This window comes from Ambystoma mexicanum, chromosome 7p (assembly GCF_040938575.1).
Source record: "Ambystoma mexicanum isolate Mex_15411 chromosome 7p, UKY_AmexF1_1, whole genome shotgun sequence".
NCBI lineage: Eukaryota > Metazoa > Chordata > Amphibia > Caudata > Ambystomatidae > Ambystoma > Ambystoma mexicanum.
The window spans coordinates 45,031,573-45,058,856 of NC_090939.1; the positions used below are offsets into that span (position 1 = coordinate 45,031,573).

Genomic DNA, 27,284 nt, shown 5'->3' on the forward strand with positions numbered 1-27,284 from the left:
AATCTTAACCACTGGCAATGCTCTGGGCAACCCTCCAGACCACCGTTCTTCACCTGCCAAGCCATTACAGAAGGGGAAAGACCATATGTAAATCAGGCTTGGCCCCACCCCAAAAGGGGCAGTCCAGCCTGAACTGCTAGGCCACATCCCTTCTGCACGAGACCACAAGCATCCCCAAACATGTTTCGCCCTTGTTGGGGCTCATCAGTGAGGAGTAGCTTGGGTCTCTAGGCCCAGCAGGCACGGGACCCACGTCTGGGCATACCCGTCCCACTCGGGGTGACAAAGCAAAAACAAAGAGGTGATGGCTGGAAGGTTTAGAATGAATCTTAACCACTGTTTGCTATTGTCACCCCGAGTGGGAAGGGTATGCCCAGACGTGGGTCCCTTGCCTGCTGGGCCTAGAGACCCAAGCTACTCCTCACTGATGACGCCCAACAAGGCTGAAACATGTCTGAAACATGTCTGGGGATGCTTGTGGTCTCGTGCAAAAGGGATGTGACCTAGCAGTCCGGGCTGGACTACCCCTTTGGGGGTGGGACCAAGCCTGATTTGCATATGGTCTTTCCCCTTTTGTAATGGCTTGGCAGGCGAAGAACGATGGTCTGGAGGGTTGCCCAGAGCAATGCCAGAGGTCAAGATTTATTCTAAACCTTCCAGCCATCAACTCTTTTGTTTTGCTATTGTCACCCCGAGTGGGAAGGGTATGCCCAGACGTGGGTCCCTTGCCTGCTGGGCCTAGAGACCCAAGCTACTCCTCACTGATGACGCCCAACAAGGCTGAAACATGTCTGGGGATGCTTGTGGTCTCGTGCAAAAGGGATGTGACCTAGCAGTCCGGGCTGGACTACCCCTTTGGGGGTGGGACCAAGCCTGATTTGCATATGGTCTTTCCCCTTTTGTAATGGCTTGGCAGGCAAAGAACGATGGTCTGGAGGGTTGCCCAGAGCAATGCCAGAGGTCAAGATTTATTCTAAACCTTCCAGCCATCAACTCTTTTGTTTTGCTAGCATCTCACTCATGGTCTCGTACAATTTAGATAGTTTTTTGTTACCTTTTCCCATGCATTCTGCCGACTTCCTTCTCTTTGCCGGTGTCGTCTGGCGGCATTGCCCAGAATTCTTGGTGGGTCAAGAAGAGCTTTCTAAAAATTACACATTTGTTAACCTAGGGCTAGAGGGGGATTGTAAATGCCAGTTTGGACAGACCAATTTATTTTAGGGCAGCTAATTTTCTGGCTAGGTTGGGTACGAGATTTATGGCCCCACATCATCCTTCCCTCCCTGGAGTGTATAAGGCATTGTTAGGCAGAATCCTGTGCAGTTCCCTTCGGGAACACTGCAAGAAGATTAATACTACAGGAGTAAGCAGTAAACCCAATTGGTAGCAGTCTGCACCACCCAGATTTACCTAGTAGCTGTGGCTGAGCATTCAGACTTCTCTCAAGTTGAGTAGGGCAGTATACAGAGGATACACAATAGGGCTAAAAACACAGTAGAGCAAACAAACACTGGCCAGAGCTTGGTATCAAAAGTATATAATTATTTATTTAAAACACACTTTAGGAAATACACTAAGCACTCTAAATCAAAGCAAGTTCAAACACAGTCAGATAAAGTATACACACCTCCCTTAATAATTATTAGACAAGTCTATGTCAAAACACCACTATTTGTAAAAACAGATGGGAGCATGTAACTTAGATGGCACTCCAATAATTAGGTTAAAGGGAGAGAAAAAGGCAGGTCATGAAAATAAAACAGTTCCCAACACTTTTCTAAGACCACAGCAAGTTACTGAAGGCAGAGTCTACTGTAGAGCCAAACTTCATAGGCCAGGCACACTTTAAATGGAGCAAGGCAAAATGTGCCCAAGATCACACAGTTTAAAAAGCACTCAAGACTTTGCAGAAATGTTCAAAGGAGGTTGGTTTGATGCGAAAGATAAAGTTAGAAGGGGCCAACCCAGTTGGAAAGCAAAGGATTTAAGGGTCACCTTTAGAAATCCGCAGAAAGGGAGGCCAGCGGAACAAAGTACCTTAAAGAGTGAGGAAGCTCCAGCGGTGGCAGTTGTTCCTGGCAGCGGGTGCAGTTCATGGTTTCCACCAGGGGAAGAGAAGATCTTGTCGAGGAGGAAACTTCGAGTCGTTGAACTGCCCAGGGAAGAGACCCGCTGTGGAGTTTGTCGGTTAAAAGATGCGTTCCTTTTATTCGCGGTCACAGTGGTGAAGCTTGGCTATCGGGCCACTGGGGTGCTTGGCACGGGCGATTCGACCAAGGGACATCCTGGAAGGAGAATGGCGAACTTGTTGTCCCCACCAGCTCAAAGGGAGAAGACTCTTACAGCAGAAGATCTTCTCTTGTCGTCGGGAAAGTGGTGAGGTCATTGCATCAGGGCTCCACCGGTGTTGTTGTCGTTGCAGATGGCTCAGCTTCTCCTCTCTTCGGATTTCTTAGGTCCTGTGGCGACTTCTGAAGTTCCAGTCCCAAAAGTCCTGCTTTTATGCAGAAAACCCCCATTGAACAGCCTAGCTGTCACTCACACATGCTAAGTGGTGAGCCGGCCGGCTCACCACTGGGCCAATCAGAACAGAGTGTGAGTTGGGTTGCTAAGGCAATGCAGTCCAGGGTGCCAATTCCCCCACCCACACATCCTGTGGAACCCAGACAGAGTGGCACCAGTTGGAGGACTTCTGTGGAGAAGCCTGCCAAAAAGTGGAACAAAGGGCCCGACCTTGGTTGGAGTTACAGAGACGACACAAACGCCATTTTGGAAAGAGTTCTGGCGAAAAGACCCAACCGGTGATTTTATATTAAATGAATAAACCAGCGGTATCTTTAACATTGCACCAAAAAGTGGTACGTTTAAAATCAATGGGAAAATCCCATAGGAAATATTCCGGTGGAATATTTTGCGTGGTAACCACTGCCACTAGCCAGAAACTCGACAAGGGGGGACTGGACAGTGCCCCCTTGGAAACAGACCCAAGAGCAATCTACTTAACCCCTTCCAGTACTTCCACACTATGATGGTTTGTACTGGTCCTGTACACAATTTTGGACTAGTAAAGTCAATGGTGACTTTACATGCCCTGGGAGACAGTAGTCAGTCCCAGGGTATAGAGTCTATGTTTGGGGGTCACTATGACACCCCTGTGTTACTGCACTGAGGGTGCTGTGTAACACATACACTAAAACAGATGATACCCTATGGAGTAAAAGACCCCATAGCCCATAAGCATACAATAAGTCAAAGACATACCTCAAATCATGCCTAAGAGTGGGAGGAAAAGAATCTCACTCTTAGCAGGAGAAAAAAACAAACCCCAAAAATCCAGCAAAGCAGCTGGGGGACTCACTAGGTTTGGAAAATTAGCCTTATAAGAGAATTCTCCGTAACAGGCATTTGGCATAAGTAAGACCTATACCCTCTTATGCTGTCTAGTGTTCAGCGCATACACAGAGATAACTAATGGTTCAACTCCACTGGCCAAATCCCTGAGCATGGCATAGTGACCCATAGAATGCAATGTAGTGACAGAGATAGGCCTTGGCCCGAGGGCCCTCCCTAAATATTGTTTCTCTATAAGCAAGCCCACTGACTCCCTCTTGGAAATCTTAACTCTCTATACTCTCCACACAGCTAGTGTTCCAATTGGGAATGGGGTCATGCCTTACAATTGCTCTGTAGGACTTCCCTGGTTTCACTCACAGCCACCGTTACCTTATCCTTCTACTCTACCTGCGTCCTCTGCACTGACTATTCCCCACCAACTTTCTGTCCCTGCAATGTCTCACTCTTCCTCTCTCCTCATTTACCCTTTGGTGTTTACTCTTCTCCCCTCCTCCCATTCTCCTACTATCACTTCTCCCACTCTACTCAACTTCTCCTCCCACACTACTCTTCCAACACAACTACTCCTCATCCCACACAACTACACCTCCTCCTCCCACACTATTACTCTTCCTGGACCCAACACTACTTCCCCTACTGCTACCACACCACCACTCCTCCTCCCAAACTATTGCTGCTTCTCCTTCCATGCTACTGCTACTCCTCATCCCACAACTCATCCTCACACACTACTACTCCTCCTACACCACTACTCACCGACCCTCCTTTCACACTGCACCAGCTTTCTCATGCACATACCTTAAACTACCATTTCCACACACTTGTCTCACACACACGCACACTCACACTGCAGAACCACTATCACTCCTAAACCAATGCCTTACTTGATCCAAACCTCTTCTCTACACGCTGCTGCTTCCTCCTTTCTCCTGCTAGTCACTTGGTCACCATCCACCTCCTCCTCCTCTGACCTCACCTGATACACCCACACTTCCTGTTTCCTGTGCCCTGCTTAAATATCCCTCCCCTTGGGCTGGTTGGCCAGTTGTCCGTAACCAATAATTTTGCCTCTTTCCCCACCCAGGGATTGTATGTGCAGGGAAAGGCTTTAATAGGGGGCTTAGCCCCACCCACCTTCTCTGCACAGGATTCCTACTCGGCAAACTTGGCAGGTTCAAAAAGCTGAAGGACAGTTTGTGGTTTGAGGCCTGTTGTCAGGGACCCTCTTGGTAAATGTACGGAACCTTGGCCTTTTGAGTCAATGGTGGTCTAGTGGATTGTCTCTTTCCATTGCGGGTTTACTGTGAGCTTGGCCGGTCGCCCTCTGTGGGTTAATGCTCAGTCCTGCTGTGCGGCTGCAGTTGGTATCTCGTTTGCCGCCCCACAGCAGTGATAAGGTCTCTGCGGCGCTGGGGCTTTCTTTGTACGGGTGATTATTCTTGGGTTCCCGGCTTCTCTGCTCTTCTCACAACAGTGCCAGCACCTGCATTGGGGAAAAAACACTGGCAGGCATACATGCTGAGAGGCCTGGCTGGAGACATGGTTCAGCAGACTAACAGGTTGGCCCAAAAAGCGGGGGTTGGAACTCTGTTCCCACCATCCACCTCAGGGGAAGGACTGGTTGTGGATTCCGCGCTCCTGCACCCCTTTATTATACTTGTCACACAGCACATTAGGAAATAAACCCAGAAAGCCCCCTCGGCCCCAGGGCTGAGTCTGCAGGCCTGTGTCTGTCATTCGATAACATACAATGTGCTCCCCTATTTCTGCATCTCCCATGGGTGGGAACGGAGCTTGGGCACAGTATTAAACACAGTGTTTCCCTCCTGTGAGCACAGGATGTTTGCTGTTCTTTCTGCAGTCAGCAAGTGTGCACAGGAGCTGCACATCCATATTAAGAGCCCTTTAACACTTGGGGCCCTTTGCTATAAAGTTAAGCACCGGAAGCCATTGCAGCGAGACCCTCTGCTAGAAGCAAACACAAATAATGGCCAGTAATATCTGTGAATATTCCCTGCTCGGGGTCGAGCAGGGGGCTTTAACTGGCCATGTTTAATAATGCTGGGCCAGGTAATGCCTCCATACTGAAGGTCCTTACTAATCCCTTCATCCAGCCAATCAGAGTCTGTTACCCCAGGGCACTGAAACAAACCGGATGGAGAGATGCAATGAAACCCCCCCCCCCTTTTTACTTTTGTGTTATGCCTAAACGGGTTGACACCATGTCAGTCGAGTCTTGGCCGTCATTTTAGGGTGGAACAAGGGTGTTTGTCCCCCCCCCCACACCCCCCAACTTTTGTGGCACACCATTTTGTCCCACTCATTTGACAGGGGCCCCTTTCATTAAGATGTCATGCTCCCCCCGCCCCCAAAAGTTTCACCAAAGTTACTCCAATGAGTCCAGTTTTGAAATCATAAACATTCAGGTTTTCTCAACTTTCAAAGGACGAGCAGAAAATAAAGTGCCAATATGCTAGAAAGGACTAGCACGTGAAGTCCCACACACTTCTGCAGCAGGCAGTAGCCACAGGCTGAAAAGAGGGACAGAAAGCTGTACAGGGTCTTTCTTTCACTTAAAGAATGTCTTCATTGTAACTTCAAGGGGTACAGAACCAAAGGAATGGAAGGAATGGAGAGTTGCGTGGAATTCAGCCCTCAAATGACCCTTGTGGCGAATCATCTTAAAGAACTTACCAGAAATCAAGGCTATGTTAAAACAAGCAGTGGCAAAGCCAAACGTTTTGGGTTGTGTGTGGTTAATGCATAGGAATGTTCCAGGGACTGCCTTAAGGGCACTGCTTGGCCATAAAATGGCAACAGCTGGAAAATAGGGCTAGTATCAGTTCCAGCTAGTCCCTAGCTGGAAAATAGGGCTAGTTCAACAGCACATTATAGCGCAGCCTGTGAAATACATATCTAATGCCTATACAAGAGCCCGATATGTTGGCTACGCCTGTTTTTAATAAGAATTTGACGCAGGAACAGATGCAAGGACACACATATTGCTTAGAACTTAAGTGGCTAAACGAGCCCTTGGTTGAGACATTTTCTTACGCCTGGAGATTATTTACAAATGCATCCCCTTGAAAGCATAGGACTATCTCAAATGGATCCCATGGGTGGGTATTTTAGGTGTGGAGGGGCAGGTAGTGGGTGGGACGGGCATAGGGCGTAGCATTGTCATTGGTAGTCCATCGGTGGGTAAAAGGCCAAACAACACCCACCAGCTGTGTGCCCCTCCCAACTCACCATCGCTCTCCTCTCTTCCCTTCTCATGCCAATAGTCCTCGCCTACGGGCAACACTGTTACCCCCGGGTATGATACGCATTATAAATAATAAACAAACAAACAAACAAACAAACTTGCGGCGCCATCTAACAGCCGAAACTGAATGTTAAACTTGTTATGTTCGGTAAGGATGATGCTATGAACTTTCTCTGTGTCAGCAGGGCCCTGGGCTGTTTACTTGGACACACCCCGCCACCCCCATAGACTGTAGCGCTTGCTGCGCTCCACACGTCCCACTTCTCTCCAAGTCTTTGGTACACATTTTGCATTCCCTTGAATGATGCGGCATCGGCAGTTCCTTCCTCACACAGAGTCTGTTGGACACATTTGTACTTCTCTGTTTCTAGGAATTCAGGGTCAATAGTTCCCCTTTCACGTGAGGCTGGTTGGACTCGTTGGCATCCAGAATGCAGTGTCAGCAGTTCTCGAATCGCGCATGCGCTGCTGCTGTTTTGTTTCTCAGACTTCAGCCTCACTAGCCCTTCTCCCACACAAGTTATGTTGGGTGCTTGAGTACTTACAATATGGCGTCAACAGTTGCTTTCTCCCATGAGGTCTGTTGGACTCTTTGATATTGCACCTCTTTTTCCCAGAATGCCGTGTCCTTAGTTTCTCTTGCATTCATAGAATGCGGGACACTGTCGTGGCTGGCCCCCATGCCCTCCCGCATCGTTGTGTGGGCGGCCCCTATTCGGGCCAAACTGTTGGGAGAAATGACGTTGGACTAGGGAAAGGGCGGGATAAGTGAAAGGAAGGGGTTTCCTTTGGGGTTTGGAAATTCAGTTAGAGAGTGAACGGCAATAAAGAAGGTTCACATCGTCTGCAGTGTCGGTCTCTGTTCATTCGCACTGCGCAGGCCTAGTGCGGCAGCCCCGCATGTGAGGGACGTTGGTCAGCCCTGCTCACATTGGTGACGAAGGTCTGAGATGACCACACACCGCGCCGCACACCATGCTTCATCGACCGAGTCCAGGTTGGGAAGGTGATACGCACGTGGTCCCGGAGGACAGGCCGTGCTATACACCAGGTGATGCAGTGGAAGGTGCTGCCGGGCACATAACATGCGTGCCAGCGCACCTACAAGCACGGGCGGCGCACCGCACCTCCATCGAGATTCCAAGTATGGAGGAAGAGTGAGGGATCTGGCCAGGGCCCGGCATCGCTAAGGCACGCTCCCATGCAATCGCTGCACATTCTACATTGCTTCCACTGTCAAGCCCGGCATCGTTAACCCTTCATAGAATCCCATGTCCTCTCCCCACACAAGGGCTAGCATAGCCTAGAGAGCCATGTGATACTTTGGGGATTGGGGGAGAGCACATAACAGCCCTGCTCTGTACGGAAGGGCAGGAGGAACAGTCAAGGCCACACCTAGGGCCTAGGGAAAGGACTACAGGACACACATCAACCTACGGACCCTGCCAATGCATGACAACACTCCGCAGCCAACATCATGTCAGAGGAAGAATTCACATCCACGACAGGGAAAGGCCTTCAGGACATACCCCTCCCCGCTGGCGGGCGCGCCCAAGTACTGCATCTGCCTCACGCATTTGACATCCGCAACACCAGCAACCTGGGCCCCAGATGGAAGACCTGGCTACGCAATTTTAAATTTTATGTGGGGGCCATAGGACTTAGCGATGATATGCGGCTCAAAAACATGCTGTCCATGGCAGTGGGGCCCGCAGTCAAAGACATTGCAGGCAAACTCATCAACCTCAACATCGCTTCTTACCATGAGTTGCACACTAAACTCTCGGAATATTTTACCCCCGTACCAATGTCAATTATGAAAGGCATGTCTATCATACCACACGTCGGGACAAGGGAGAGTCCCTGTACAACATCGTAATGAGAGTGAGGATCAAATTAAAACACTGTGAATTCTATTGCTATTCCAACGAGGAAGCCCTACGGTCCCAAGTCATAGCTGGCTGTGAGTCCCAGCTGTTCTGCAAGAAACTCCTACAGAAAAAGAGGTAGCTGGAAGAGAACCTAGCCCTAGCATGCATTCAGGCGGCCGTTGAATCCCAAATGGACATCCTGGGAAAAGTCACACTACAGTCCAAGGTTCCGGAACCAGACGCTGTCAACAAACTCTTCACCATGCCCAATCAACTGCCTAGACGCTCCGATGCCAAGTGCTACAGTTGTGGCTTCGAATACCCTCACACAGACTATTGTCCTGTGCTTGGACAAAAATGTTCAGCATGCGGTAGTGACGACCACTTCAGGGTTGTGTGCAAAAACGCACCCACTCACCTATCCAGCAGGAGAAGTCTCAGGGAACAGAGGAGGACAGAGTTGTCGAGCCCCCGGGAAGGTGGACTGAACAATAAACCAAGATGGCAACGACGTGACGAGCGTGACTACAGAAAATCATACGCTCAAGAGGACTATAGGCTGTCCGAAGGCCCCAGGCACAGTGGCCGCAGACGCTACATCTGCTACATTGAAATGAGGTTGCCGTCCAGTAGGGAATCGCCCCCATCGAGTGAAGATCAGCAGAAAAAGGGATACGTGTGGGCCTTAAACAACAGCACAGCAACTCAACAAAGTCCGGTCTTGACACTTCAGGTCAATGACATGCTGCTGGAATTTCTAATAGACACAGCAGCTACGGTCAACATAATCAGTGAAGAGGCGTACAACACCCTCACGAAGGCACCAAGGCTTAAGAAGTCCACTGTCAACATCAACCCTTACGGCTCCACCACATTGCTGCCCTGCAAGGGAGTCATCTCTGCTATATGTACGCACAATGCCCACGCAGGAAAGATCCCACTGCAGGTCTTAAGACGGAAATGAACAGAGTCTGTATACTCAGCTTTAAAACAACAGTTGAAATGGGCTTAGTACACATCCTTTACCAACTGATGGCTCACAAGTACTTTGCAAGACCCGAAGACATTGAAGCAGCATGTCCATGCCTTTTTAAAGGGCTGGGAAATTGAAAAATCATAAAGTCCAGCTACACATCAACCCAGAGGTTAAACCCATTACGCAGCACTACAGGGGCATACCCATCAACATCCAGAGACAGGTAGAGGAGGAGATCAACAAACTCCTAAAGCAACTTGTAATTGAACCAGCAACAGGGCCCACCCCATGGGTATCCCCCAGATATCCGTCCTGAAGAAATCCCCGGATGGCTCCATCAGAATGTGTGTGGACATGAGGAGGGCGAACGAAGCGATAGAACGAGAACGGCACCAGGCACCACGGATAACGGACATGATACACCTATTGCAGGGTGCCAAGTTCTTTTCAAAGCTGGACCTCACAAAAGGCTACCACTAGATTGAGATTGTGCCCGAGTCACGGTATATCACCACCTTCATTACACACGTGGGCCTGTTCCAATACAAACGACTCAGCTTCGGCATCTCATCTGCGGGAGAGATCGTTCAGGAAGAAATTCACAAGGTCCTCCGCCATATCTCAAACTGCCTGAACTATTCGGATGATGTACTGGTTTTTGGCAAGTCGAAAGAAGAACATGACACCAGCTTACATAAAGTCTGCTCAGCACTAGAGGCGGCGGGACTGACGCTCAACCAAGTAAAATGTGAATTTAGAAAAGGCTCGCTCAGATTCTTCGGCCCCATATTCTCGGAGAAGGGCATGAGATCAGATCCCGACAAGGTGGAGGCACTAAACACTGAATGTGTCCAAACTGCAGTTGTTTCTGGGACTAGCAAGCTACTGCTCAAGGTACCTGCAAGATTATGCCACAGTCAGTAACATTCTCCGCCTACTCACCCGTAAGGACCAGGCATTTGAGTGGTGGACGGACTGCCAGCACGCATTCGAGACCATCCAAAATAACATCTCCAAGGCCGAGGACATGGCCTATTTCGACGAGGACAGAAAGACTGAAGTCATTGTTGACGCCAGCCCCATCGGCCTTGGCACCACCCTGACGCAACGGGATCCCTCGGACCCAAACAGCAGGTTTATAGTGACCTACGCGAGCAAGAGCCTCATGACCACAGAACAAGCATACTCCCAGGCAGAGAAGGAGAGCCTGGCTGTGGTGTGGGCATGCAAGTACTTTCACCTCTTCCTATATGGGAAGGCGTTCATGGTCATCACTGACCATCAGGCCCTCCTGATGATATTGGGCGACCCCAAGGTGAGGATGCCCCCCAGAATAGCCAGGTGGGGACTACGGCTACAGGACTATAAGTTTGACATAGTGCATCACCCGGGAAAGAGCACAACCCAGCCGACTACATCCTAGGGGTCCTCCACACACTGGCCTTTCCATTGCCGATGCTTACATTAACTATGTCTTTCATCACCTGCAACCTCTACCAGTGGAGTGGACCACCATACTAAAGGAATTGGAAAATGACCCGACCCTCGCAATAGTGACCCACTGCATCAAAACGGGTAAGATGGTGCACATCAAACATCAGGCCAGACAGGAGCAGGTGTCTGTGAGGGATGGGATAAAGTCCCAGGAGCTGCTGAAGGACGAGCTAACCGTGGTGGACGATCACATCGTCATGGAAGGCTGCAAGGTCATCATTCTGTCATCACTGTGAGAACAGACAGTCATGCTGGCGCACAAAGGCCACCGGGGGGTAGTCTCCACGAAATGCCTCCTATGTCAAAAGGTGTGGTTCTCCAAACTGGATGCCCTGGTAGAGGTCATCGGCAAGTGCAACATTTGTGCCCTGGTGGCTCAACCGCTGCACCCCAATCCACTACAAATGTCTCAGATCCCAGAAGGTGTCTGGGAAGAGCTGGCTGTGGACTTCTTTGGACCGCTACGCAATGGAACATACGTGCTGGTGCTAATCGATGAAAACTCTCCCTTCCTGGATGCGCAGATCGTCGAATGCACAGCAGCGACCTGCATCATCCCAGCACTAGACCACATGTTATCGACCTACGGAATACCGAAAATAATAAAGTCTGACAACAGCCCACCATTCATCAGCCACGACTTTGAGAACTTTGTACGCTACATGCGGTTCCAACACCGAAAGATAACCCTGCGCTGGCCCCAAAACAATGGCATTGTGGAACGGATCATGGCGAACATGGCGAACATCAAGAGAGCCCTGCAAACAGCCAAACTCGTCAACAAACTGTTCGAGCAGGCGCTGTATCAACTCTTACGTGAATACCGCCACACGCACCACAGTACCACATGGGTCAACCCATCTAATCTCATTTAAGAATGAGACTGACTGAAGCCCCCACTCCAATGCAGGCCGCACCCCTGGACCAACTGGTATGGGTTTGAGACCAGGAACAGAAGGAAAGAATGAAGGAGAGAGCTGACTTACAGCGAGGAGCGAAAGATTGTGAAATAGAACCAGGAGATCACATGGTCGTATGCCAGCCAAAATCAAGAAAGGAAGACCCGACATTCGCCCCTGAACAGCTGGCAGTAACCAGTAACCAGTCCCACCGCTGCCATCTTGGTTCGGTGTCTGGTCCGGCCTCGCGGGGGCTTGTCGGTGCTGTCCTCCTTCATTCCCTGAGACTTCTCTAGCTAGCAGGGAGAGTGGGCGTGTTTTTGCACTCAGCCCTGAAGTGGTAGTCACCGCCACATGAGGTGCATCTTTGTCCGAGGGCAGGGGCGTTGCCTTTGTGAGGACATTCATACCCACATCTGTAGCATGCGGCATATCTGCACTTCCACCTATTATGCATGTACGTTGTCATGACCACTGCCCCCAAGGTGTCAGACCTAGCCCAACATCCTTGGAAGCAGGGTCATGACCCTCATTCCAGGCACCAGCCGGCCCCCGTAGGGGCCTTTTGGACCTTGTCCTGGCGCCAGTGGCGCCAGGCTCATGCTCATAAAGGGACCCAGTCCCGGCACTGGAAGCGCCAGCCTCATATAAAAGGGATTGGTGCTTGGATGGACTTACCTGCTGCAGACCATGCTGCCTTCCTACCTGCAGGATGAACTCTTCATCCAATCCTGCTGGGACTACTTTAACTGCTGGGTGGGGCCAGCACCACTCCCAAGAACCACATACTGGAACTCTTTTCTTACCTCTGGAGGCTGTGGAAGAAGACGCCTAAGCACTACTGAAGGCTATTTAAACCACACCCGATTGGTTTCACGTGCTTTGCGTTATTCTGCAATAGCAGCAGGACGCTCACCGTGTCGGCTCCAGCTGATCTTCTTCTTCTGCACCTGAAAACAGGACAATCTTCAACTTACCTTCCTGAAATCCAGCTCCAGCCTTCCATGACATCTGAAAAGGAAAACGAGAACATTAGAGTAGCACAAGAAAATACCAGAGCTGCTCTTACCACCCGTCGGCGCCTTCCAAGGCCTCGAGCCGCGATTCTTCGTTCTCCAGCCATCTGCAACAACAAAGAATACAGGTTAGCGATAACTCCATGATATCTGCTTACCTGTGCCACGGTCTCCGCGAGCTCCGTTCTGCGCCATTTGTCCGCACCTGTAAAATACAAGAAGGACATTATTAGAGCTCAGGACTCCATTTCTACTCACGTGCCTCAAGTGATCCTCCGGCACGATCCTTCGGCATCAGTCTTCATCGCCGGTTGCACCGCGACCTGAAAGAAAAGGGGAAAAAGACATTTAAAAGTGCATTTAACTTCAGATGAACCTTTTGCTTGCCTGCAAAAAACTCTGGACTTTTCCACTTACCGGATCAACATACCGGACCTGCAAAGAGGCAAGATTCTGAAAGGACAATAAAAGACTCAAATAAGGCACTTACCGTTCGTGCAGCTAACGACGGTCTTGCCTTCTGGACTCTACCTCCGCAATAAAAGGCTGAACTATCGTCCAGTGAAGTAACTGGCTACAGCGCCCCTGCACAGACGCAGGATGGAGAGCGCCGCATTTACTTACCTAAGGTGAGCACGTGCGGCCTAGGGGAGTCGTAGGAGTGTCAGGAAGGGGAAAGGGCCGAAACCCCGTCAGGCAGACGTTAACCCCTGTTTCTTATCTGCCCGCAGACATCTCACTCTCCAGATTAAGATCACAGTAAGGAGGGGGCCCTTCCAGGGTGGTGCCAAAGACCTGCGAGTGACTCTGGAAGGTTCGGAGAACGCCCAGACCAGACCCGCGCCTCCGAGGGATTCAGGTGAGCGTTACATACGTGCCTGTGCCCCCACATCCTCTCCAATACCGTCCACGTTCTCCTTGCTACTGTGGCTCATTCTGTCCGGGCTTAGGTAGCCTCTAACTAAAAACTTGAATCCCCTTTCTGCGTATGGTATGCTCCTAGTAGACTTCCTCAGACCCCTCCATGCTTCCTTCCAGCCCTTGGGTGGGTTTGTCGCTCCCAAGTCCTCCTGCCAGGCATGTACGTAGGACGGAGCAGTTCCTGTGCCCTCATTACTTAAGCAGATGTGTAAGTGGGACATCAGTCTCTTGGAATCACTAGGCGACAAGATCATTTTTTCAAATTCCATTAGCGTTCTAGTGGCTGCCCTTTTGTTGACGGTTTGCATCATCCAGTGTCGCAGCTGTCTATGCTAGAACCTGTCTCTAAAGGATTCAAATGTCCGAATGTGTCTGATGTGAAACATGTGCGCTAGAAATTCATACCCCTCGACCCTCCAGTTGGCGAAGCCCTCCCACTCATAAACTGACTGAAAAATTGGATTAAAGTGGAAAGGGGTGAGCGGGGACGGGAAAGTAGAGAAACCCCGGGTCAGGACCATTGAGTCCCATGTCTGCATAGTTACCCTGGTAGCTGGCAACTTGTATGCACTCAATGCTCATTCCCATTTCATCAACCATGGGATATAACAAAGCGGTTTGCCGGACACATCCTCCTCTATGTGACACCACCCCTTGGTTGCATGCGGTTTAACCCAGTCATGAAAGGATCCTCAACTGAGCCGCTTGGTAGTACCTTTGAATGTTCGGTGGTCCCATACCCCTCTCCCAAGACCTAAAGAGTGTGGCTTTGGCTATCCTGGCTTTACTGTCTTTGCACACATATGTCATGATGTCCCGCTGCAGCCTCAATAATGCATTGGACAATATAGTGATGGGTAGAGCTGGAAATGGTACAGTAATCTGGGGAGGATGTTCATCTTGATTGCAGACACCCTGCCAAACCACCAGATTGCCCGCATCCACCATGACGGCAGGTCAGCATGAATAGTTTTGAATAGCTTAGGGTAATTTGCTTTTCAGAGATCGGAATAAAACAAGAGGGGGGCCCAATATATCAGTAAACATGGTTTTCCATGACTAATCACGTTCTAACACACAAAATGACATAACACATCTGTACATAGGTACTAAGCAACAGACTTCTCAATCACCCCGTGGTCATAGGCGGGACTCATAGTATATCCATTAGGAAAGACACAAGGATAGAGGGGGTTTCTATCTAGAGCTACCTAGTGGTGAACTAATACTAGGAAGCGCTTGTGTGCCGCTTATATAAAAGTAGATATTGATGTTGAGGAGGCAGTAATATTCTTATTGAGCCTGAGCAGTCTTTAGGCTCAGTTTCTTGCTAATTAATAGCCATCATATGTAGTTAGTTGAGAGTTGGTGTCTTCATTTTAGCAATGTGTGATTACATCATTTTTTAGCTATAGAGAGCCTGGGGAAAATTCAGTGAGTCTAAAGGTTAATACAGTGTTTGTACCTCGAAATAGACTGCTGACTTAACGTCATAGATGTTCTCTTTTTTAAAACACGAATGAAAGAGAGTGGTCCTGGAGGGAATGGTCTGTAATCTCTCACTTTATACGTGAGATTACAGGTGCCAAGTAGACAAGCTGTTGAGTTCTTGTCTTTCTTGTTCTATCTACTTTTAGATAAGAGGCACACCAGCGCTTCCTAATATTAGTTCACCACTAGGTAGCTATAGATAGAAAATCCCTCTATACTTGTGTCTTTCCTGACGGATATCACCCTCATAATTCAACTGTTTCCGCTTCGCTTGCTTCCTCCCTATCCTCTTTTTCTCATGTTCCTCGAGCCAATTGACGTGGTGGCGGCATTGGCTTACTATTTCTTCCTAACTGCCTTTGTGTTCCTTCCCCTGTGCCCATATCGGAATACTCTTCGTTAGAATTTATGTACAAAATCTTCACCACCCCTCATGCTACGTCTGTTCTCATTATCTATCACCCACCTGGGCCATTGGGGTCACTCTGTGAGGACATTGATCACCTTCTCAGTCATATGTCACCGAGTCCTACACCTCTTGTCTTGCTGGGTGACTTTAATCTTCATCTCTCTTCTATTCATTCTACATGCCCCTTCCTATCAATAATTGACTCATATATACTTTCTCCACTTCCTACTCCTTCTACTCATACCTCTGGCTCTACTCGTGACTACATTTTTATTTTGTCATTTACTGTCTCCTCCATATCTGCTTATCAGATCATTCCTTACTCTCGGTTTCTCTGTTCCCACCTACTTCTTCACATATCTGCCCCATCTCAGTGAATACTTTCTTTAGGCGTGATCTACGCAATTTCAACTCCTCACTTTCTATGATACCTTTATAAATTCCTTACCCTCTCTCACACACTTTTCTACTTTCTCGGCGGATGAAGCAATGTCCATTCTCTCTTCATCCCTTGTTTCTAGTCTTGACCAACTTTATCATCTTTCTTCCTTTCAGCCCACTCGCAAACCTGCTCAACCCTGGCTCTCTTCTCATCTCTTGTCTACGCATGGTCTTCTTCACCGTCTTGAGAGGTGTTGGCGCAAACTCCACTCTCACGCAAATCAGGCTACTTATTTTGCTTATCATGCTCTCTGCGACAACTGTATTAAATCTCCTAAGTGTACTTCTTTCTCTGATCTTCTTCATAGCCAATATACTCACCCTCCTCGTATCTTTCAAACTCTAACTCGCCTTCTTTCTCCTCCTACACCAGATCCTTCTATTACATCATCCTTAACAGCATCTGATCTTGCTAATTTCTCCTCTTCTAAAGTACGCGCTTTACGTCAGAATATTGTATCGTCACCTTCATATGATCCTTCTTCCTTATCCTTTCCTACACCTTGTAACACTGTGTCTAACTGCACTCTTGTATCAGATTCTGATGTGCCCCTTTTCTTGGCCAAAGCTCACCCCACTGATGCCCCCAGTGATCCTGTCCCCTCTTTACTTATTCCAAAAATATACGCGCTTTTGGTGCCTTTCCTCACATCTTTCTTTAATATCTGTCTTACCACTTCAACCTTCCCCTCTGCCTTCAAACATACAATTATTATTCCTATTTCAAAGAAACCCACAGCTAATCCCCTTCTTGTTTAAAATTTTTGTCCCATATCCCTCTTACCTTTTCACTCTAAGCTTCTTGAGCGCCCTGTTTATTCACAAATTTCAACATTCGTCTCAGATCTATCTCTTCTTCCCCCCACGCAGTCTGGTTTTCCCCCTTGCCATTCTACTGAAACAGCCTTGACTTCAGTACTTAACTCTCGCCTCACAGCTCGTTATTCAAAACATTCTTCTGCTCTTAGTCTTCTTGACTTGTCTGCTGCTTTTTACACCGTGGATCATTCCCTGCTTCTGGATTCTCTCGCCTCCTTTGGTTTTCATGGGTCTGTTCTATTCTGGTTTTCATTTTATCTTGCTACCCATACTTTTGCTGTCTCCTGGGGCAGCAATACCTCCCCTTCTCTTTCTCTCGATCACAGAGTTCCTCAAGGGTCAGTCCTTGGTCCTTTCCTATTCTCTTTATACCCTTCTTTTCTTGCTCCTATTATCTCATCCTTTGGAGTATCACACCACTTCTAGGCGGGTGATACTCAGCTTTTTCTTTCCTTCTCAACTTTTACACCTGACATTCATTACACTCTTTCATCTTGTCTCTCTGCTATTCAATCCTGGATGATCTCCCATTTTCTTACTCTAAATGCTGGAAAAACTGAAGTCTTATTCTTTCCCGCTAACACTCTTCTGTCACCATCTCTTCCTTCTTCTATTTCTTTTCCTCCCAGTACTCTCCCCATTTCCCTCAATGCCCGCAATCTTAGTTTTTACTTTGACTCTAATCTTTCCTTTGCCCATCACATTTCCCTTACATCGCGCGCCTGTCGATTTCATCTTTACAACATGTGCAAAATGTGCCCATTTCTTACTTTCCACGCTACAAAACCACTTGTATCCTCGCTAGTCTTCTCCTGACTCTTCTACTTTTCTGTCTTATTCTTTGGTCTTACTCCTCTAAAATCGATCTATCATTCTTCTATTCGCTCACTTTGCCTTCTTTCTTATCGTGACTCAATCTCATCTTCCGGACTCAATCTCATCTTCCCTTGCCTCACTTGGATGGCTTTCCTTTTATTCTCAGCTCAAATTTAATTTCCTATGTCTAGTTTTCAAATCTCTCTATTGTCTTGACCCTAACTATCTGGCATCTCTATTATAATTCTATTCTCTTTCTCGTTCTCTCTGCTCGGCTCGCCTTTTTAGACTTAACGTTCCCCATCCCCCTTGTGCTCAAACCCGCTTTCGCTCATTCCAGCTTCTTGCTCCTCTCCATTGGAACCTTCTGCCTCTATCTCTTTGTTCCATTACTTCCTATTCTCTGTTCCGCTCTTCTTTAAAAACCCACTTGCTTCAGTCTTCTGTTTGATTGATACTGATTGACCCTGACACTGATCTACACCGCTGATTTTAATGTACCGCTGATTGTTCTATGTAAAGCAATTTGGTTAAAAGCCCTTTATAAAACAAATGAAATACAAATAAAATACAAATATCAGGATATACTTTGAGTCCCTCCTACGACCACGGGGTGATTGAGAAGCCTGTTGCTTAGTACTTATGTACAGATGTGGTGTGCCCTCCTTTGTAGGGCACAATGGGCTATGAGATAAATACTAAATATTTCAACTGTCCCTTTACCCATTTGAACAGGGCTGCACTTTGCAGGCTAGACAGAATCTCCCTGCCGCAGGAGATATTGAGTGCTTCGCTCTTATCCAGGTGTACCTTGAATCCAGAGACCCCCCTGAATGAATCCAGAATCTCCAGAAGTTTAGGGTTTGAGGTTTCGGTCTCAGACAAGGTCAGTATTAAAATGTATGCAAAAAGAGCTATTTTATGCGACATCTACTGATATGGTATAGCCTTTATTCCTTCTTTTGCCCTAATCTTCGCCATCAGAGGCTCCACCGCTAACCCAAAAAGCAGCAGGGAGAGGAGGCATCCCTTCCTGGTTCCCCTGGAAAGAGCCAGCCCCTGAGACATTATCCCATTTTCAGAGACTTTGGGCACGAGTACCGGGAAAACACCCCCATGAAATTTAATTTCCCATGTTACATCTATACAAGACTTCCCGGAGAAAAGGCCATTCAAACTGGACAAATACCTTCTCGGCGTCCAACCCCAGGAGCATAGCCAGAATGTGCATTCTGTGTGCTATATCAATACGATTTATAATTTTCCAGACATTGTCCTCTCCTTGGCGTCCCCGCACAAAGCCCACCTGGTCCTCTGTCATCAGCACTGGTGACACTTTCTCGAGCCTTGACGCGAGAATTTTAGCATATATCTCAAATCCGTATTCAAAACCGCTACAGGCCTTTAGGAAGTATAGGCACTAGGGTCGTTGCCTGGGTTTGCAATAAGGAATATCCTAGTCCTAGCCAATAGTACGTGTTGAGATACCCTGCGAAAACATAATAATAAAAAGTGCACAGAGAAGACTGCCTGAGAATTGCTTTAAAAAGGAGGCTGTTAAGCCATCAAGCTCCGGGCCTTCCTCAACTTCAGAAAGGTTTTCCTCTTTGGTGATCGCTCCATTGAGCTGTTCCCACTGCTCCATAGACAGCCGGGGTACTGGACATCCTTCGAAAAATGCACTTATCTGATACTCGTCTGGGTGTTCAGTTGTATATAAGGATTTACAGAAGGAGTCGAACTCGCACAGAATTTCTGTGTCGCTATATAGCTTCTCTCCCTTACTCCCCATAATGCTGGCTATCCACCCAAGTTCAGTCTCTGCTTAATCTTCCAAGCTAGAAATCTTCCCGCTTTATTCCCTTATTCAAAATAAGTTTGCTTGGGCCGCATAATACCGAACTCAGCCCTGGCAGTCTTCATCATGTAAACATACCACTTCACTGCTTGCAAATCTCAAAAAGCTTTGCGCAAGACTGTGTCCCTGTATTCCGACTCGCTATTTCTCAGCTCCTGCTCTAGCTGCTCCCCTTGCTCTCTTCTAACATTGTTAAGGAGAGTGACCTTTGACATCAGTATGCCACAGATAAACGCCTTAAAGGCATCCCATCTCACCAACACTAAGACCTTAAATCGCTGCATCTATTTCCCCCGTACCACGGGATCCCTCGGAAGAGACCGGATGAGTCTTCGGCATCTCTGTCAAGGTCCTCCCTGGGTGATGGTTAGGCTCATTTGTATCGGGGCATGGTCGGAATAGTCAATGGTACCAATGTCAACCTCACCCACCTTAGAAATCAAGAATTGATCTACCCAGAAGTGATCTATTCGAGAGTAGATACATTGTGTGTGGAAATAAAAAGTGTAATCCCTACTTGCAGGGTGGGTGGGTGGGTCTCCATACGTCAACCAGGTGCGAGTCTGCAATCTATTGACGCAGGTCCCTGGTGAGTCTTACGGCTCCCCAACAAGCCCCCTTAGATTCATCCCAGACTCTCTAGTGCATAGCCTCACCACATCTGCCTTCTTAAGGTGCACTTCTTGTAGACACACACTATCTATCTGTTGCCTCTTCAACCTCTGAAGTAGTATTCGATGTTTCTGGGGGGAATTCAGCCCCCTAAAGTTATGGGTCAGACATTCAGCTCTATGACCCTAAAATTGCAATAGAAGCATACAAGAGCCCTCCAATTCTCCCCCTATGTTGTGCGATGAAGGAGACTGCCCCACCCCCTCCCAGCACCACCATCTCTGTGTACCCCCAAGGTTTTCCAAACCTAAATCATTAAACAATAAAAATCACAACACATAACTAACATATACCACACCCAGGCGTGTGAAAGCAGATATGTCCAGATAGGATAGAACGCACCCAATGAACGCCCACTTCATTCTCCCCTGAATGAAACCTCCCCAGTCACCCAACTTATATACTATTTCCTACCATTTCTGGGAGACAACCCAGTGTTCCCCTGGTGTCCAGTCATCCCAATAGTAGCAAACTCACTTTGAGGGCCCCTGCACTGCGCCCCTCCCCTCATGCCTCTGACCCGGGCCTTCACCATCTTCTTTCACTGTCTTCTTCTTTGTCTGATCAAGGGAAACCCTTAGGGCCCTGGCTGCTTCCTCCAGAGTTGTACATCGCCACTGCTTGCCCTCCCAGGAGAACAGCAGGCTGAACTGGAAAGTATCTTATAGGTTCTGGTCGCAGCTTCGCTGTCACTGGGCAGAAAGCCAACCTCTTCTGGAGAGTAAGGGCCACCAAGGCCTGGAAAATCAGGAGTTTCTGGCCACCAAAAGTAATTTCCCCCACCACCTTGGATGCTTTCACGTTTTCCTCCTTGATTGTGTAAGCGTAAAACCTCATGATGACATCCCTAGGTTGTGCATGGATGCCCTTCCGCAGCGGGGGGGGGGGATTGTGTCAGTCACTGTTGCAAGGAAAGTATCCTCAAGAAGCAGAGGATCCATGCCTTTAAGTCCATTCCTTCAGCGTTCTCCTCCAGGCCCGTAATTCTGAGGTTCTCCCTTCTGTGCCTGTTTTCGAGATCCTCGATGGTAGAAACCAGTTCTTCCATGATGTGGTTGGCTCCTGCCAGCTCTCCCTGTAGGTGGATGACATCTTCCTGTAGCCGATGGGTTGCTTCTTTTGCGTCCCCCACTCTTGTGTTTATTTGTTTTAGATCTTTAGCAAGCTCAACCAGAGACTTATGGATCTCTAGTGTTGCGGTGGATATCTCTTGAAGCCTGTCTCCCCTCCTCGGAGTCTCTGCCCACTGTGTCTCATGGAGGGCCTCCTGTGGTGTGCCCTCTCCACCCTGCTCCCTGCAAGATCTGCTCACCAGTAGGGTCCACGCCTCCGTAGCTCCTCGCCAGGGACTTACATGCCGCTCTGGCGCTTCGCATCTCGGTGACAACCTGGTCACACACCTTGCTCCTCCCTCTCTTCTCCTCCTGCATCGCTAACTCGCCAGGCCATTCTGAGATGGCTCCAGCCACCCAGGGTCGGGTCCTGACTCACTCCACTTAGGTGCTTACAGGCCCACATCACGTGGCTCTCCGGTCTCTGCAACTTCTACTCCTGAGCATGGGGGGGAGGTGCTATGAAAACGGCGCCAACAACGCACAGGGGCCCCCAGTGCTTCTGCCACTCAGCGGGACACCATGTTTTCCCCGCTGTTAGAAGAAACCGGGGAACGGTCAGCCCAGGGCGGACAGAGGTTTCTAGTAAGCGGACATCTTGGTCGCTGCCAGCCACGCCCCCGTCAATGTGCTGTCTTATCATGACGCACTTCTTGTGCCTCTGCCAGGAATCTACTGGTACCTCGTGCAGATTGCACTAGTGATATGGAAGTCTGAAATGCGTCACAGCGTTCGAGCAGCCGCACGCTACGTCGGCGTCAGGTTCCAAGCCAATCACATCAGCAGCTTTGTTTCATATTCCAGAAGCGTGGGCAGATGATCCCAGGCCAGGCTCGGACTTGAGGAAAGGCAAACCTATGGCTGCCCTAAGATAAAACCGCTGGCCTTAACTGCGGCAGCCCCATGTGGACTTTCATTCTTGCTTTCAGTAGTTCACTTTACTGTACAGTCTCCTCGAAGCTCGTGCCTTCACTTGGGGCCCTGCTCACTAGTAAGCAGCAGTGAAGCAACATCTAATGAGCTGCTTTATAGCTCTTGTGTGGGTGTGGAGGGCACCCAGGAGGAGGGGGGGGGCTTGCTCTGTTGCAAGGCGTGCTGTAGAACTGTGTAAGCACACAGTAATTGTGTCACTCTTCTTAAAACCCCTGGTGGAAGTCGATGGCCAAACTGCATCGCTCATTTCTTGGATCTGTGGCTCCCTTTGGTGTTGCTGTTTGCCCCCTTCCTAATTGTTACTGACTCAAAGGTGATAACATGTATTTTTCACAAAAACACAGCTACCTCTGGGACTCTTTGAGGTGGGCAGAGTTGACAAAACCATTGTACTTCAAAGCACCCTAAAATTTGGTTTATTGGGAAAGCTGTGCAAATAGTTTATTTTACTCGACCTAAAACATGCCTTTCTGAGGTGTGTGTGTGTGTGTCCGTGTGTGTATGTGTGTGTGTGCGTGTGTGTGTGTGTGTGTGCGTGTGCATGTGTGTGTGTGTGTGTATGTGTGTGTGTGTGTATGTGTATGTGTGTGTGTGTGTATGTGTGTGCATGTGTGTGTGTGTGTGCATGTGTGTGTGTGCATGTGTGTGTGTGCATGTGTGTGTACATGTGTGTGTGTGTGTGTATGTGTGTGTGTGTGTGTGTGCATGTGTGTGTGTGTGTGTGCGTGTGCATGTGTATGTGTGTGTGTGTGTATATGTGTGTGTGTGTGTGTATATGTGTGTGTGCATGTGTGTGTATATGTGTGTGTGTGTGTGTGAGTGAGTGTGTATCTGTGTATCAGAGAGTCCTTATGAGTTCAGTGACATCACGAGGTTCCATGCCCCCACTCGTCCTTGTGTGTAGCTATTTAGGGTGTCCCACATGCTGTCTGCATGGACCATTAATCCACTGGCTCAAGGTTGACCAAATTATAAATAAAGAAACGTGTCCTTCATTTATAGATAGAATGCTTTGCGCTCTAGTTCTTGATTTCTTTCACATTGCAATGACACGGATCTGTGATGTACCCCTTGCTCCAGAGCAAAGCTTAATTTTGTCTCTAAATGTTCACCTCAAATTGTGCATATATATATCATTGTGATCACATACAGTACATATGCCAACATTTCAGTTTAGTTTGAAACATATACATTGGGAATTCCAACCCCTTTTGTTTTATCAAATGTCGCCTGTAGAATCTTTAGAAAATAACAATAGTAGTGAAAACGTGCAAAGCACTGTAAATAGAAGCTGAAACGAGAGGTCAAAGTGAGTAGGTACTTGTGGGAACTGGGTTTCACTAATTATGTGTTTTCACTGTTTTTAGTTGCACTACTTTTTGCAGCCATTTTCAAGGCTTCAGAACGTGCTGTATGCCTCTTCCTTTGACCTGATTGGCCCTTTGCAGATTATCATGTCACTTGGGCTTTCCCTGAGTTGGTGAGCATTGGCACAGTGTGTAAGTCCTTGCTAGGTTCAGCTTTCTGTCGCCTGTGTGGGTGTGGAGGAGACATTGTGGAGAGCTTGTTTTCTCATGTGTGGGTGTGGCGGGCACGGCAGGCAGGGCTTGTTCTGCTAAAAGGACACATTTTGGGAAATGAAGCCCCTTGTCAACACATTATGCACATAGTGTGTTCTTTCTAAAAGCCCTGCCAGAACCACACACTTTTTCCAGAATTCCAATAATGTGTACGTTTATATGCCGCGGCCAAATCTATGGAGAGATGCACTACTATCAGCATGTACTTCACAGACAAAATCCAGAGACCTGTCCCCACATTGCTGACACCCTCACCATCATAGACACTGCTGACATACCACCGCACCCAGTCCCAAAATGGCCAGAAGTCAAGAGCCTAACATTGGAAGAACTCACAAACATCTCTGCATACTCAATGCCGTCTCCTACGAGGACGACTTAAGCCCACCGCCCATCCCGAGGGATATCACAGGAAAAGCTCCTACTCCTCTCCTCCACACTTTCAACACCTCACTCATTGAAAGCATCGTCCTCACTGCATTGAAAAATGGCCTGATTCTACACTAAGTTTCCTAGGGTCATCCAGACGTGGTCGCCCTGCTCACTGTGCTCAGAGAGGCACAGCTCCACCTCACTGATGAGGCCCAACAAGGCTGAAACACGTGTATGGGGTTGCTGTTGCTACTCTTGTTCAGAGGAGAATTGCCATAGAATTACGGTGCTGGACTGCTCATGTGGGCGGGACAAAGAGTTATTTGCAAATGGATATTTTCCATCTGTGAAAGGTGCAGTGAGCTAAAGTGTGGCTGTGGACTCTAGCTTGGGTACCTTCCCAAAGAACGGGTCAATGGGCCGTGTTTGTTCTCGCAGAGGGGCACCAATGGACTATTTTATGATTCTACCCATACTAAAGAAGCCAATACTTGACCCATAGGGCGTAGCCAATTACAGCACCAACACCGTTTAGGCTACACTGGCAATACCCTCAAGAACACTGTCACGCTGCAACTACACAGAACAATTGCCCAATACAACCTACTTCAAGAATACCAGTCCGGGGCACTGTTGCACGGCAATCAAGATGGCTGCACTTCGTTAGTGCTCCAGAGACCCGGTGCTGCTGGCAGGCTTGCACTACTACTTTATAGCTGCATAGTAAAATTTAATTATCCAGAATATATCTGGAGCAGAGCAGACACCAGGCAGAGCCTTAGACTGCACCCCGTGGAGAACCTGTAAGCGGGGAGCGGCGGTGAGCAGTGACTCTGCTGCACAAGGAGATTGAGGTTGCAATGCCATGAGGCTGCGGGGCTGCGGGATGGAAGACACGGCCCTGAGTTATTGAGTACTGTAGGAGAGGTTGCCTATACATCTGCTATGGAGGCGCATTGAGGATGCCTCCGAGTGAGCTCCGGAACAACGTGGTGTCATGAATCAGCGATATCGACCCTTCTGGTCCGCCTGATCCCTCAGTCAGTAACCTTGTACTCCGCTCCATTTCAACATGGCCGACACAACGCCCATGCGCTTCCGCGCGTCTCAACGCTCCCTTGCCTGTCCCTTCATTCCAGCAAGTTTTGTGCTAGTTATTTCCTTTAACCTAGAGAACCCTGGTATCCAATCCGCAATTCCTTCCTGGTCTCCCTTCCTCTCTCCTCTGTGGTCTCTGTGTATGGAGCCTCCTGACCCTTTCCATCCAGTCCTGGTTCCGTCCCGGATCCTCCCAGGGACTTTCCCAGGAACTTTGAATGTTTCCCAAGTCCCGGAGCTGCTGCGGCCGGGAGTCAGAGATCAGAGTGCTCGCCGTAGCCCAGCAGACTGGATTCAGAGGATTCCAGACGTTATCTCTACAAGGCTCGCTCATCCAGAAAGAAGAAACCCGCAAACCTCAAGAAGAGACCTTCGAGAGACAAACAGGTGAGTCACAAATCCGAGGACTCGGATTCTGACAGTTTGAGACGCCACCCAACTTCTACCGTTCCCATTATGGAGGCAGCCATTCAAGACCTAATGAGAGGTATGCAGGAACTTACTACAGAGGTACAGAACCTCAAGGCTGAAAATGCGGCCTTAAAACAACTCGTTTTATTCAGGGATTCAGCATATCAAGAAAGTGCATCGGTGGGAGGCATTGTGGATCGATATGATGGTAACCCAAAGACCTTACGCCCCTTTCTGGACTCATGCCTGGTGCATTTCACCTTCAAACCTTACTACTTCTCCACCCCCAGAGCTAAGGTGGTATTTATGATTCCTCATCTTTCCAGCAATGCGCTAGCCTGGGCTACCCCTTTAGTATCCGCTGGGGATCAGGTACTTGACAACTACGATGAATTTGTGTCTGCCCTCAAGGCCATATTCGACCACCCTGAATAGTTGTACTCCGCCCAAGAAAAGCTGCTGGAATTCCAGCAGGGAAACCAGGATATGCTAACCTATGTCACCCATTTCAAACAATTGGCCAAAGATGCTAATTGGATCCCAGAAGCCTGTTTTACCCTTTTTAGACGATTAAGCGAAGAAGTTAAGGATGAATTGGCTAGGGTAGCCCGTCCTGCATCCTTCCAGGCTCTTTTAGACCTGTCCCTACAGATCAATTTCAGAATACAAGAGAGAAAGGCAGAGAAAAAGAAGACACAGAATCAGTCACCCAAATCCTCACCTAAATATATCAGCTCCAGAGAAAAAGAAACACCAACCCAAGGTCTGACTGAGCCAGAACCCATGCAGCTTGGCTCCTTAAGAGGCCCCATCACTTCCCAGGAAAGGACCAGACCGATTAATAGCGGTCTCTGCATGTATTGTGCTTCAGATAAGCATTTAGTGCACAATTGCCCGATAGCCCCTCCACGACGTTCGTGAAACGCAAGCTCCCCATCCTGAACGGAGCCCAGTTTCGGGAAAAAGAACCATGCTCCGATGTTTCACTTACACTGGACTGTTCTTTTAAAAACTCCTTAGTGCTACTTCAAGTGAACCTTGCAACACCCAACAAGGAAATATCTTCCATCCTGGCCTTGGTGGATAGTGGGGCCATGGGTCTTTTCCTAGATGACGAATGGGCCCAGAAACATCAGATCCCTCGAGAAGCCAAAGAGGTCTTCCAGGCTGTGGAAGGAATCGACGGAAGACCCTTATCATCTGGACCCATAACTCAACAAACCTCTGCACTCTTGCTATCTATCCACAACCATCAAGAGTTATTGCGTTTTGACATAATCAAGGCCACTCACTACCCCATAGTGCTTGGCATGCCATGGTTGCAAAACATAATCCAAATATCAACTGGGCGGCAGGTTCCTTGTTCTTGGGTTCTGAGTTTTGTCTCACTCATTGTCTATCCGGGAAACCCAAACAGTATACTAGTGCTAATCCTCATCATCCTGAACACATCACTGTTCCATCACACAGGTACCC

The 27,284-nt window shown here is 48.5% G+C and overlaps 1 protein-coding gene across 1 annotated transcript in view; it reads right to left on the reverse strand.

The window, feature by feature from the left end:
• Nucleotides 1-27,284, reverse strand: part of LOC138525670 (kelch-like protein 9) — a 454,357-nt gene that overhangs the window by 192,746 nt on the left and 234,327 nt on the right. The window lies entirely within an intron of this gene.